This window comes from Typopeltis vanoorti, chromosome 12 (assembly GCF_054136105.1).
Source record: "Typopeltis vanoorti isolate ZY-2024b chromosome 12, IOZ_Tvanoo_1.0, whole genome shotgun sequence".
In the NCBI taxonomy this organism is placed as follows: domain Eukaryota; kingdom Metazoa; phylum Arthropoda; class Arachnida; order Uropygi; family Thelyphonidae; genus Typopeltis; species Typopeltis vanoorti.
The window spans coordinates 24,466,743-24,480,604 of record NC_143560.1 but is presented as its reverse complement, the minus strand read 5'-3'; the positions used below and the strand labels follow the sequence as shown (position 1 = coordinate 24,480,604).

General features: G+C 36.8%; 1 protein-coding gene across 1 annotated transcript in view; it reads left to right on the top strand.

The window, feature by feature from the left end:
* The window catches only part of LOC150100631 (fibrillin-1-like), a 1,594,375-nt gene that overhangs the window by 23,006 nt on the left and 1,557,507 nt on the right, over positions 1 to 13,862 (top strand). The window lies entirely within an intron of this gene.

Genomic DNA, 13,862 nt, shown 5'->3' with positions numbered 1-13,862 from the left:
TTTCTATAGAAAGTACTGATAAAGATGGTAATTTTGACTCAGATAATACAGATCACAAATGATTTTTTTTTATACGATTTAATGTTGAAAATGCTCGTTCACCTTCTGCATTCGTCCCTAAAATTGATAAGTAAATTCGAAATATTTGTATTCGGGAAGCTTGTCACCAGATTTCGTTCAATTTGTGCTAACAATAATTCTGATACTGTTTTGCACTCCGGAAATAATTTTGAAAGTAATAAAAATTCGTTCACAAAAGAATCTTCTAAATCTATATATATATGTGGACTAGTCTTTGCTTTGGAAACTGTTTCGCTTTCTGACATTGATTTATCAATAAGAAAGTCAAATCTGCCATAAAGAGATTTATAGGCAGTTCATCTTTTATCGACTTGTCTGAATGTCTTTAGATGGGAGATGAATATCATCATTCAGTGTGAGACCACTGTCCGACTTAATATTGATTAAACCTTGATCTCTAGAGCAAGGTTTCTTGATTATGTAAAAAAAGAATAAATAAAATAATAATAAATATAAAAAATATATAAAATTAATAAAATGAAATGAAAAAATCCTTATCCATCAATCGTACTAATGTATCACGACCTTTTGTAAGCGTCATCAAATTCCTGTCATCAAATGTGCCCTCGGGGAGGGGGGGGGGTAAGATACTTATGATAGTACTACATGAAAAAGGTACACCATTATTAACTTCCAATCAACAATCACGCCGATCCGATCTGTTCGGGTCAGGTCGGACGGCATTCGGCACTGGTTTTAAAAATGCCGAATGACGTAATGCACCACACAGTATATCCGATCAGAACCAATCGAATCGGATTGTACCTTTTTCAGCGTACATTATTAAATTACATTAAGGATTTTAAGCATGTTTTTTTTTTTTTTTTTTTTTCCAAAATCACGCAATTTTCTCATCTACAATACATTATTATTTTACAATAATAATGTGCCCTTGCCCACCTTACCACATCCCATATTAAAATATGCGGAGGAATGGACGCGCGAAGGCTATGGAATCGAAAAAATTTTCGACTTCCGGTTTTTAACGGATATGCAAGTTTGAGGTCCATAGAGGTCGACAGGAAAGTTTTTTGAATGATGTCTGCCTGCCTGTCCCTACGTTGGGGACAGGCAGGCAGACAGGAGGGGAGTCGAATACAAAAGTGCCTAGCACCTACGAAAACCTTAACGCGACCCTGATATATATAACAATCAGAGGCGGCTCGTGCATAGGTACTATAGAACTGCAGCACCCCCAATTTTTCTCCTATATATATAAATCTATTTATTAATTTATTTATATTTGTTTGTAATATTTAATTTTATCATCAGCAATCCTATACAATTCTCTTATTTTGTATAAAAAATAATAAAAATCCATCTTGTATCATTTAGGAGGACGAAGGACGCTAGCAGTACTGTGTTTACCACAGTGTCATATTGCTACGCGTGCAAACATATGCACATCATAGTGAGATGCGAGCTATTAGCGTAATGCGGCACTGCCCGTCGCGCAGTTCCACTGTTGTTTATATGCAGTTTGTGCCAGTAGTAGAGTGTTCGTAGTGTTTATCGTGTTTACTCCGTCTCTTTAAATATTTGGACAGCAATTAAAGACATAACATTTGTTATAGTTTTTATTTTAGAACATTATTGGAGTTATGATAATGGATTTTATTAATAGAAAGGGGGATGGTAAATCCCTTTATGTTTTAATAGCCGGGTACGAAACTCGGATCGAAATCCATCGAAATCCATAGAGCTTCATGCCGAAAAAAACTATCGGCAGGCCCAAGTGTAAATGATCACTTGGGTGGTACAACACCAGGGAACTCCATGCAAAGGTGGAGCAAGATCCCTCACATAACTTTAATATTCTCTCATAATGTAAAAGCCAGCTCCTAAGAGATGTATATATATTGTTTTACATTATGAGAAGAGGTCACTACCCAGACCGGTTTCAACCTTTTTTGAGGTCTCATCAGTGTTTCGTGTTTCATGTTTAATTTTTTTTTTAGAATTTTTACCATAATTTTGATATTTTTTATCCAAACACGTACACACTGTACTTACAGTGTCTATTTCGAAAGTTACAGCACCCCCACGATTTCAAGCCACGAGCCGCCACTGATAACAATTCAAGTGAATATACAGAAGTAGAGGTAGTACCTATACTTCTTTTATCATTATTTATTTCACAACAGTTTACAGTGAGCGAGGTTTTAATACATTGCATTTTATTAAAAAAATAAATATCGCAACAGATGAGAACTTAATGGCAGCAGTGAGGCTAGAACATTGCTAGACATTGAAAGATAGAACCGATAAAGAATTTCCTTTTGAAAAATTATTCAATATAGTTTATTATATTAAACTAAAAACAGGTTTACTTATTATTATTATTATTATTATTATTATTATTATTATTACGTGACACTTCCAAGGACTCATTGCTGGAGGACATTCCGCTACACACATCCAACCGTCTCTCCCACTATTCAATTCTCCTACTGCACACAACCATATCAACGCTAACCTCCGCCTATCACCACCAACAGTCATTTTTGTCTGTAAATTGCGTGTGTTCTGAAGGCCGATTTGCCTGTACGTGGGGTGAAAAACCCGAGTTTTCGGGTGAAAAAAATCCTGCAACCTCCGTACGAGATTAGCAACTCACTTTCAAATGGAAAAGCCCATATAAAGATGATGATGATTATTATTAGCTCGCACCTCAAGGTGTTATAACTCATTTTAATAAATTCTCTTTTTTTTACGTTTGTCCATAGTCTTTCCATAAATAGTGTTACAAATTCCTTGTTTCACAGTAGACAGTAGACCTTCCAACCGGACTCAGTCCCTTCACACAAGTTGAGAACAACACAACAATTGGAGGCAAATGTGTACAACCACATATTGTCATCTGATTGGTCATCTGGAAGACCTGACCTGAATCCGTTGGATTTCAAATTGTGGTCAGTGCTGGAGAGAGTAGTCTGGAAGAAATGGCATCAAAGCATTGCTAACTGAAGCAGATTTGGAGCAAGCATTGGCAACATTTTCATTGGATGTTGTGTGGGCCACCATCGATATGTGGCCTCACAGATTTTGGGCATGCTTGAAGGCAAAAGGAGACATTTTGAACATTGAGTGCTGCTATATGCTCATTATCCATGTGGTTTATATATACTAAAAGCTATAAATGATTTATTGATAGATTAAAGGTTATGTGCTGTTCAAGTTATTATTATTATTACTATTATTATTATGTGCCACCTCCAAGGAGTCCAAGACTCTTCGAGGGAGAGTATGCGAACAGCATCGAACGATTGAATCCTGTCCAACTACTAACCGTGCTCAAACTTGCTTAACTATTTACTGAGCCATTAGTAGCAGAGGCTCTACCAATCGACCAACCTTTGCTGGCTGCGGTTCAAATCCTGCCATGGGAATGGATGTTTGTGATTGTCTGTGGAAATGTAACAGTATTTATGGCTAGACTAGGTAGATATTTATTACTATAAATTAGATTACCTGTAGCTTAAAAACAAAACAAAAATGATTATTATATATATGATTTTGTAATTATTTCTTCGTATAATACATTTACACACGAAAAGAAAATTTGGAAACTTAAAACCACTTAATCCTGTTTGACCACCCATCTGATATCTTTTAATGTTTTAATATATTTCCAGTTTAATAGCAAAGTATTAGAAGTAGTTACAGTTTTAGATATTTATTTTTTTTTACAAAACTCAAAAATGTACTCGTATACATGTTTGTCGGCCTGGTTGACCGAGTAGTTTTCGTATCCGTTCGTAACAGTAATCCAAATGTGGAAGTATCAACGATAGAGGAATAATAACCTCTTTATCTCTGGATATTAGTGTGTTGCTCAATAACCAAGTAATCCTATGTGCAAACTTGGACACTTTACCAATGTGTCCTCTGAACTTCAACTCCCTATCTACCAACATCCCCAAGTCCCTAGCCTCATCACTTTCCTGGAGTACACTTCCATCAATGTGGTATAGAGCTTGTAATCGTTTAATCCCAAAATGTATAACCTTACACTTTTCCACATTAAGCTGATATCTGTTACCTTTTGCCGATATTGCCAGCTTATTTAAATCATCATCATCCTGCAAGGTTGATGAGCTTGATTAATTATTATGCTACCCAACTTTGCATCATCAGCAAACAACTGAATATCTCCCTTTAAATCATTTCCTATATCATTTATGTACAAATTAAACAATAATGGTCCAATCTCAGAGCCTTGTGGCATACCATTGGTCACCTGCTTCATCCTGGACTCTGCTCCTCCATGCACTATTTTTTGGTATCTGTCCATCAGACACTCATATCCATATGACCAGTTTGATATCCGTTCCCATCTGTTCCAATTTCGTAACAGCAATCCATGCAGTATGCTGTGAAATGGCATAGCAAAATCCAGCAGTCACTGTAGAACCATTCCACTTGTCCAGCTCAGTTGTCACTCTATTTTGAAAAAAAAAAAAAAAAATCACCTAATACTTTTATTCTCTTATAGGAGTAGGCGAGGCCTTTTAACCTATCTTTTGGAGACCGAGTAGGCAGTCAACCTCTACCATTAGCCAGTCAGAGATTGTTGGCCGAAGACTATCACTAATTATAAGCAGCTACCAATGAAGAGACCAACAAACAAATGGTACCTAACCCCAATAGAATATGTTATTTTCTGAAATAGTGTGGGCTCTACATCCGATTTTCTTGAGCTCATGGGATGAAAAACCTGAGTTTCCGGCAGATAAAACCTGCTTGCTCGTAGCAGAGATTGACTAACTCAGGAAATGATTGAAGAAAGGTTTAAAAAAAGTTCCTGCAGTTGGAAATTAGACTTGAACTTAAGTCTATCTTTGAGCAGCCTAGCGCAAAGGATGCAAACATCACTTCCACTGAGCTGCACAGGCCTCACTCATAATTATTATAAAAAGTTAATAAATTTCTAAGACAAGACTGATCTTTAATAAAGCATATTGCCCCATAGAGTATCATATTCTTATCCATTCATTCCTGAATTCTGTCTTTAACCAACTTTTCCAATATTTTTATCACCACTCCTGAGGTGCTGATTGGTCTGTAATTTTCTACCGCAGTCTTAGAGCCTCCTTTATGCTAAAGATATATTTTACCCGCCTTTCACTTTCTAGGGATCTTACCAAATCTCAGACTTAAGTTAAACATCCAAGTAGAAGGCATTGAAAATTCCTTTGCATATTCACATAATACCTGAACTATTCCTAAGATATCTCATCCAAACCCACAGCAGTATTTGCATTTAAGTTCTGCAATATTCTAAGTATCTCTGATTTATTAACTTCAATTCTCATATCAGTTATTTTTACATAAGACACAGAAGTATATACACAGATAAAAACCAACAAAACTGTATATATGCAGGTATAGATTGGAAGAAGGCACTTTCGTTCTTCCTCCAAAATTGAATGTTTGCAGCTAAGAGATAATTATTTAAAGCAACAAATAATGGATACTAGAGGAGACCTGGGATTTGAGAGTGCTGGATTTTTGGATAGCATCTCAGGATTTGTCCATAACCAAGTTATCATTTTGTCTCTGATTGAATAGAATGATCATGCAGTCTTGAATTGGGAGTTAGCTAAATATGTAGAATTTTCGTTTAAGAAGGTAGTGGAACTGCAGAATCATTCATGATTTCAAACTTACTTGCCTTGTAAGGTAAGGAAAAGTAGAAGTCTTGCGGCCATCCCACTTGTTGCTATTGTATTTCCAAAGGACACAAGGTTGAGAATGGCCGAGTGAAGAGCATTTTGTGAAAAAGAAACTTTGCATAAGATTATGATCTGAGGTAACTGAAGGCTAGGGAACAACTTTGCCTTCAGTAACTAACAATATATTTGGAAGGAAAACTGATTAAGAAAATAATAGTGTTAGTAGAGTGGAGAGGGTTAGCTGATATTCTGGTTATTATTATTATTATTATTATTATTATTATTATGTGATACCTCTAGGGAGTCCAAAGACTCATTGAGGGAGGGCACCTACTTTTCAACTCCTCTCTCTCCACTACTCAATCCATCAGCTACAACAAACTGCAACTACACCAACGCCATCTACCGCCCACCACCACCACCACCAGTATTTCTGCAGACAATCACAAACATGCATGCCCACAGCGGGATTCGAACCTGCAGAGCATATCCGCTCTCCAGCCTTTTGGCTGGAGAGCGGATATGCTAACCACTCGGCTAGCCAGGCTGAGGTAGTTAGAGCTGAATGATTTGTGTTAGGTCATTGGTTGCAGAAAATACTTCCATATGTCTTCCGGAAAAGAGAAGCAAATTAGAGTTGTGGATATCGAAATCTGCAAAGATGATTTCACTGCATGGGTAGTTAGAGTATAGAGAGTCAAGATTCAGAGACAAAGTTGAAGTGATCAGAATAATTTTCAGAATTTATAGATCAGCAGAGACAATATATGTATCTAGCTAAATAGAGAAAGGAAACCTTCAATTCAGAGACTGTCAAAAAAACAGGTGATTCTATATTTGACATTTTTTAGCATGGACATACACACTGTAGAATGAATATTCAAGATGTATAATGGTTTTCAATAAGGAAAAGTCAAGTCTGGATATCTGTTTGTGATATACATAATTTATATTTGCGTTTATGCCATGAGTTGTAGTGAAGTGAATGTGGAAATGTTTAACCCCCATTAATAAAATAATAGTGTTAGTAGAGTGGAGAGGGTTATCTGGTATTCTGGTTATTATTATTATTATTTGATCATTTTTTTATTGTTGGGTATTGCCATGGAGTAAGTAGAATCTTTGAAGGAGACCCACACTGACTGATGCTAAGCCAAGGGCACACAGAAAGATGTGGATGTCACACATTGGTAGATTAGTTCAATGAGTACAGATTGAGCAATTATTATGAGGGATTTCATTCTTTCTTCCATTCTTCATGGACAGAATGACCAGGAAGGTTCCTTTTTAACTTGGTCAGTAAAAGTGCTGTTAGATAGTTGAGGATATTTTATGTGCTAACAACATTTTCCTGGAGTGATGTCCCAGAAGACTTACAGATGATGTAATAGATCAGTGAAGGATAGTTTCTGAAACAGGTGACTTGTGAATTAGCAGCAGAAGGGGTGCTGTGATTTTTTAAATGGCCCTAATAATAATATCATATACCTTCAAGATATGCTCCTCAAGCAGGTTGACAATTTCAAGTACTTGAGCCCAGTCCTCACCAAGGACAGCACCACTGACACAGATGTGGAACACCATGTGAGCACTGGCTGTATGAAATGGAGAGCACTGTCGAGAGCAGGGGTATTCAACGCATGGCCCGCGGAGCTTTTTGCCGTGGCCCGCCGGCCATTTTGAAAAAATAACTACTTAACATTAAAATGCGATTAAATAAAAAATAATTTCAATGAAGCTCTCGGGCCACTAAGCTATACTGCGGTATTTAGTGTAAGATGCTTTCCAAATTTACAAGAAACGTTTTGCATTTGATACTTTATAAAATCCTCCTCCTCCTCCTCCTCCTCCTCATCATCATCATCTTCATCAAATTCCTGCCATGTACCCTCAAGGGGTGTACTGGATATGACAGTACTACATGAAAAAATTACATCATTACTAACTTCCTATCTACAATTTTCCTCCAAATCAGTCTGTTACTTGTCAAGACTCCAACATTATCAGATCTTATATTTCTATCGTCTAAGGCACTTTGTACCGTATCAATCCACCTATATCTTGGTCTTCCTCTGGGTCGTTTTCCTGCCAACCTGGCAGAGAACACTTGTTTTGCTAATCTTTCTTCTCCCATTCTATTTAAGTGACCATACCATCTGAGATTAGCTCTGCTAACGCATTCCTGGATGCTGACAATGTCAAGTTCTTTCCTAATATCCTCATTTTTAATTTGCCATTGATGCCATCTGTTCACGCCTCTAATCTTTCTCAGGACTCTTATATCTGCGGTCTCTAGTCTTTGGTCAAGTGTTTTACCTCTGACCCAGCTCTTAGATCCATAAGTTAAAATTGGTTTGAACACAGTCTTGTATACAGCTAATTTAGTGTTCCGACTAATTTCTTTCTTATTCCATATGAATTTATTCAATTGACTTCCCACCATACCAGCTTTGCTGATTCTGTTGTCTATTTCTATATTTAATTTACCATCTTCAGTAAAAATTGTGCCTAAGTAGCTGAAATGTTTTACTTGTTCCACAGGTTCTCCATTCACAACACAGTTGACATTTTCAATGATTCTGCCTATTTTCATTGTCTTTGTCTTTTTATTGCTGACCTTCATACCATATCTATTACAACAGCTATTCAATTTAGTCAGAGAATCTTGCAGACTTGTTTATAAAATCCTATAAAAATAAAATATTAAATAGACATGCTTCTTCAGCCATCTACCAGCGCCAAGCGGTACTAAAGTACTAGTACTAACTTCGCATGGCTGAAGCAGTAGTTAGTTCGAATGCGCTGTCTGGTGCCTTCCAGATACATCTCAAAGGTTCTCGATACTTCGTTTATTTTCATATAAATACAAGAGGATCGCATCCACAGTCAGTTAGTCGTTAACAGTGTGATATTCGTGTGTAATCGCACACAGGTTCATCGTGTCAGCCATAGCCTATTGTGGTTTTATATTGCCAGACTTTTTTTCATTAGTGTGAGACATATTCAGTGGATAATAACCGTTACGGCCATTTTGGATCACCTTCCATTACTATGGTGTCTAGTAAAAAGCGTAAATCAAGTGATTCTTGTCGGGGTTTTTAATGAAAAGTGGACCAATTTGTACTTTTTTGTGCCGATCGACGATAAGCCAGTGTGTTTAATTTGTCGTGAGTCAGTGTCAGTATCAAAAGAATACAATGTAAATTGACACTATTAGACAAAGCATGCGTTCAATTTCGATCACCTTCAAGGGCAGCTTCGTGTGGACAAAGTGAACCGTCTCCAAATTAGTTTAAAATGGCAGCAGGGTACGTTTAAAGGCAGAGGGAAGAGAGCGAAGCGTGCGTCAAAGTAAGCTATGTAATAGCTAAAAAAATTGCTAAAAAATCAAAAGCCTTCTTGGAGCGAGTTTGTGAAAGAGTGTCTCATCGCTGCTGGAGAAATTCTGTGCCCAAATAATAAGGAAGTGTTTAAAAAACCGAGTTTGTCTCGGGGTAACTGTAGCGCCACGTGTCGAAGAACTTGCCAATGACATTGAAGGAACTTGAAAAAAATGGTCGTCCGCATTTACGTCATATTCACTTGCTTTAGATGAGAGAACAGATGTGAAGGATACAGCACAACTGGCTATCTTTGTCCGTGGCATTGATCAACAGTTCGCTGTGACAGAACTTCTGGCGCTCGTACCTATGAAGGGAACGACGAAAGGCACTGATATTCTAGCTGCCAAGAAAACGCTCCAGCGTTTCGACTTCAGCTTTTTGGTGGGAAAGCAAGAAGGGTTTGTTGCCCTGCTATGGAAAGAACCGGAACTAGAAGGAAAAGATTTTGTCCATTACCACTGTTTAATCCACCAGGAGAATTTGTGCGCGAAAACTGTTGGATTTGAGAATGTCATGAAAGTTATTGTGATTGTCGTCAACATTATTAGGGCAGGAGGATTGAATCATAGTGAATTCCAAGAGTGCGAAGCGGATCACGGCGATGTCGTTTATTATAGTCTTGTGCGTTGGTTGAGCAGAGGAAAGGTTCTTAAAAGAGTCTTTGACTTAAGGAGCAAAATGCAGCAGTTCATGCAAACCAAGGGAAAGCTGATTGCGGAATTCAACGATCCGAAGTGGATGACAGACTTTGCCTTTGTGACCGACATCTTGTTGCATATGAATGACCTAAATACATATGACCTAAATGACCTGAATGACCTAAATAGCTACAATCCAAAGATCAACTGGTACACACTCTGTTTGATGACATCAAAGCTTTTGTGGCCAAGTTCAAACTTTTGAAGGCACAACTCGCAAAAAAAAGACTTAACTCATTTTCAGCTTCTCGCTGAGTCCAACTGTTCGTCTCTTGATGAATACGCTACAAAATTAGCATGTTACGAAGTGAGATCGAAGAAAGAATTAGTGATTTTCGTAACCAACAGTTTTCTTTAGATTTATTTTCAATGCCATTGTGTCAATGCTGCCGAAATGCCAGGCTCCGTACAAATGGAGCTGCTTGAACTCCAAAACAACTCTTCTTTGAGAGAAAAATTATTCAATGTGCCCTTGCTTACATTTTACAAAGACTACATTTCCGAGGACGCATTCCCTAATCTTCGCGGGCATGCTTGGAAGATGTGCGCTTTGTTAGGAAGCACATACTTATGTGAGCAGTTCTTCTCCAGAATGAAGCATGTGAAATCCAAGACAAGAACTCAGATTACTGACCAACATGTCTAGAATACTCTGCGCATAGCGACTTCCAACATTGATGCAAATATTGACAAGCTGGGCAAGGAAAAACATTGCCAAGTTGCCCATTGACATTGTAAAAAATGAATGTTTTCTTCATTTAATTATCTTTTTTCAAGTATTGATTGTATTTACTTATCATGAACCAAACTCCTACCTACACTCTTAAAGCTGAGTTTGTTTATTTTTATAGGATTTTATGTAAAGTATCAAATGCACAGCGTTCCTTGTGAATCTGTAAAGCATCTTACAATTCTAAATACTGCAGTAAAGCTTAGTGGCCCGCGGACCTCATTGAAATTTTTAATGCGGCCCGCACTGTCTGAAAGGTTGAAGACTCCTAGGCTAGAGTATTATGTGACAAAAGTATACCAGTATGAGTAAAGGGAAAGATATATAAAATGTATATATTATATATACATTTTATATATCTTTTATATACATATATACATATATAAATATATAATATATATGACCCACCATTATATATTATTATTATTATTATTATTATTATTTGTGACGCCTCCAAGGAGTCTGAAGACTCATTGCGGGAGGAGGACACCTACAACTGTCTCCACCACCAATCAACCCCACCACCACCCACCACCACAACTAGTATTTTTTGTCTGTAAATTACGTGTGTTCTGAAGGGCAGATTTGTCTGTATGCGGGATGAAAAAAAAACACAGTTTCTGGGAGGAAAAACCCTGCTACCTCCGTATAAGCTCGGCTAACTCACCTTCAATTGAAAAAGTCCACATAATGTGGATAATGTGTCCATATAATGTGGGATGTTGGCCTCTTAAGAAACAACAAGAACAACAGCTACATGCCAATGAGATAAAAATGTTGAAGTAGGCCAGCAGTGTTACAATGCTGTACAAAGTGCATAACAAACATCCATGGCAACTTGAAGTTAGATCTGTCACAGATAAAAATAACTGAGTGCTGTATTAGATTGTTTGGAAATATCATGAAATGCACTGTAGATCACATGGAAAGTAATGGAAATGTGTGTGGAACTGAGAGAACATGGTATGCAATGTTTAACATGGATGTCTCCTATAAGAAAGACCTCTAAACTGCACAATTGGAGATATCAATGATCCAGGATAGAATATCTTAGTAATTACAGACTAGGAGAGGGGATAATGGCAAGGCAAAGAAGAAGAAGAATAGGTATGCGATGGAGGAGGGGTTTGAGAGTGCAAGACCTGGTAACAGCACCAGAACAAGTATTTATAACATGGCAAGATGGAAATGGATTTATACAGGTACTAAAGGGATGATTCCCTGAAATAGCATGTGATGGAGGGGAACTAGGGGTTTGTGAGTGTTGGACCTGGTAGCAGCACACCAGAAGTTTCCATAACAAGATAACCACTTTGCCTTTAATCAGATGTAAACTAACCATTATTCATACAACAGGTATTGTGGGTCTGATCAAAGGCAGTGTAGCTACCTTTGTATGGATACTTCATACAATAGGTATTGTGTTAATAATGGTTAGTGTGGGTCTGATGAAAGGCAGTGTGGCTATCTTGTTATAGATATTCTTCTGGTGCTGTTTTCAGGTCCTAAACTCCCAAACCCTTGATTCCCTTTCATTCCATGCTATTTCAAGTAATTATTCTTTAGGAACTGTATAAATCAATTTCCATCTTGCCATGTACCTTTTCTTCCTTCCTTTCTTTCTGTCCCCATAGTTGAAATTCCTCTTAATAATTGCCTCAGCCTTCACTCATTGTGTTAATCTGCCAATGCATGACATCCACGTATTTCAGTGCATCCCTGGTATAGCAGCAACCAACAATATATTTTGTCCTTTACCTCTCTCATGCACCAGATAGCAGTTTCAAATCTCCATCAGACTTAAAACCCTGCTTAACTTTTATTTTTGTTAACTGAAGTTCTTCAGCTATCATCAGTAATACTCCTCCTCTTGTTCACGAGTGTTTGTTATTATTCTATTAGTTCATTTAGGCAATAGCTGAAAGAAAGTACAGTAATACTCTGCATTACAACACTTTGCTTTATGATGCTCCATTCATACCATCCTTTTCAACTGTGGCCAGTGCCCATTTATATGATGATGCATTTGCTTGTACAATGTTTTAATAGCATAATGCTTCCATGAATGAATGAGCCATTGCACACATTTCATGAACTGTTTGTTTATGATGTTATTGCTTACTACGTCTCTTTGTGTTTTGGTGTTTCACTATAAATTATAAACTATTTTATAACTATTATTTTATTTTATTGTTGTTAATAGTGGCAGATAAAATTCAAAGTAAGAGTGCTGTTGCTTCAGTGAAAATAAGACGATGATCAACTGATTACATTACATACATTAAATTTACTGACAGTGGTGTAGTGAACACTGAGATAGGCCACAGCCAAACTTATTATTATTAACATCTGATTTCCATGGAGTCAGAGACTCATCAAAACAAATATATGGTTCTTAGTGAAGTGAAAAGCATTACAGTTATGCATAAACTATGCATAACTTGACAATTTTATTGCTGAAATGAAAAAAACATTTAATGCTCTAAGCCAGTGGTTCTTAACCGGGATTCCCCGGAACACTTGTGCTCCGCCGGTGAAAGATGTCACATGACAGAGTTCTGAGTGTAAATGGCTATTCTGATCGAGGATCCTTACTTTGAAAAACATTACCGGCAATATTAAAAACCTGTAGACCAAATTGTAAATATGATAAATTACATCAAATCAAGACCTTTAAAAGCACGCTTTTTTTTAAAAAAAAAAACTTTGCATATATATGGAAGACAAGTACGAATCTTTGCTTTTGCACACTGAAATCAGATGGTTCCAGGGGTAAAGTGCTATTCTGAATTTTAGAACTTAAGAATGAATTATTGGCCTTTTTTGAAAATGAAGGTACAGATGCTTTTGTAAAATGTCTTTAAAAAATGATATTTAGTGTGATAAAATGGCATATCTAGTCGATATTTTTAATTACTTAAATAGCGTTAATACAAGCATCCAAGGGAAAATTAAAATATTTTGACATCCACTGACAAATTGCCAGTTTTTCAGAAAAAAGTATCGCTATGGAAAAACCGTATATCAGAAAAAAATAAAATAAAATAAAATAAAATACAGTAGATATGTTTCCTTCGCTTCATAATAACAATTTCGAGGGAATTCTTCTGTTATAACAGAACATTTAACAATACTCGAAGAAAAGATTTTAAGTTATTTTTCCTTTCTTAAATACACACAATTATGACTGGATACGAAATCCATTTGGCACAGTTAATACATCGAGTTGTGAACTTTCGTTACAAGAAGAACAATTAGTTACCTTGTCAATGGATCGTACTCTAAAAATGAAACC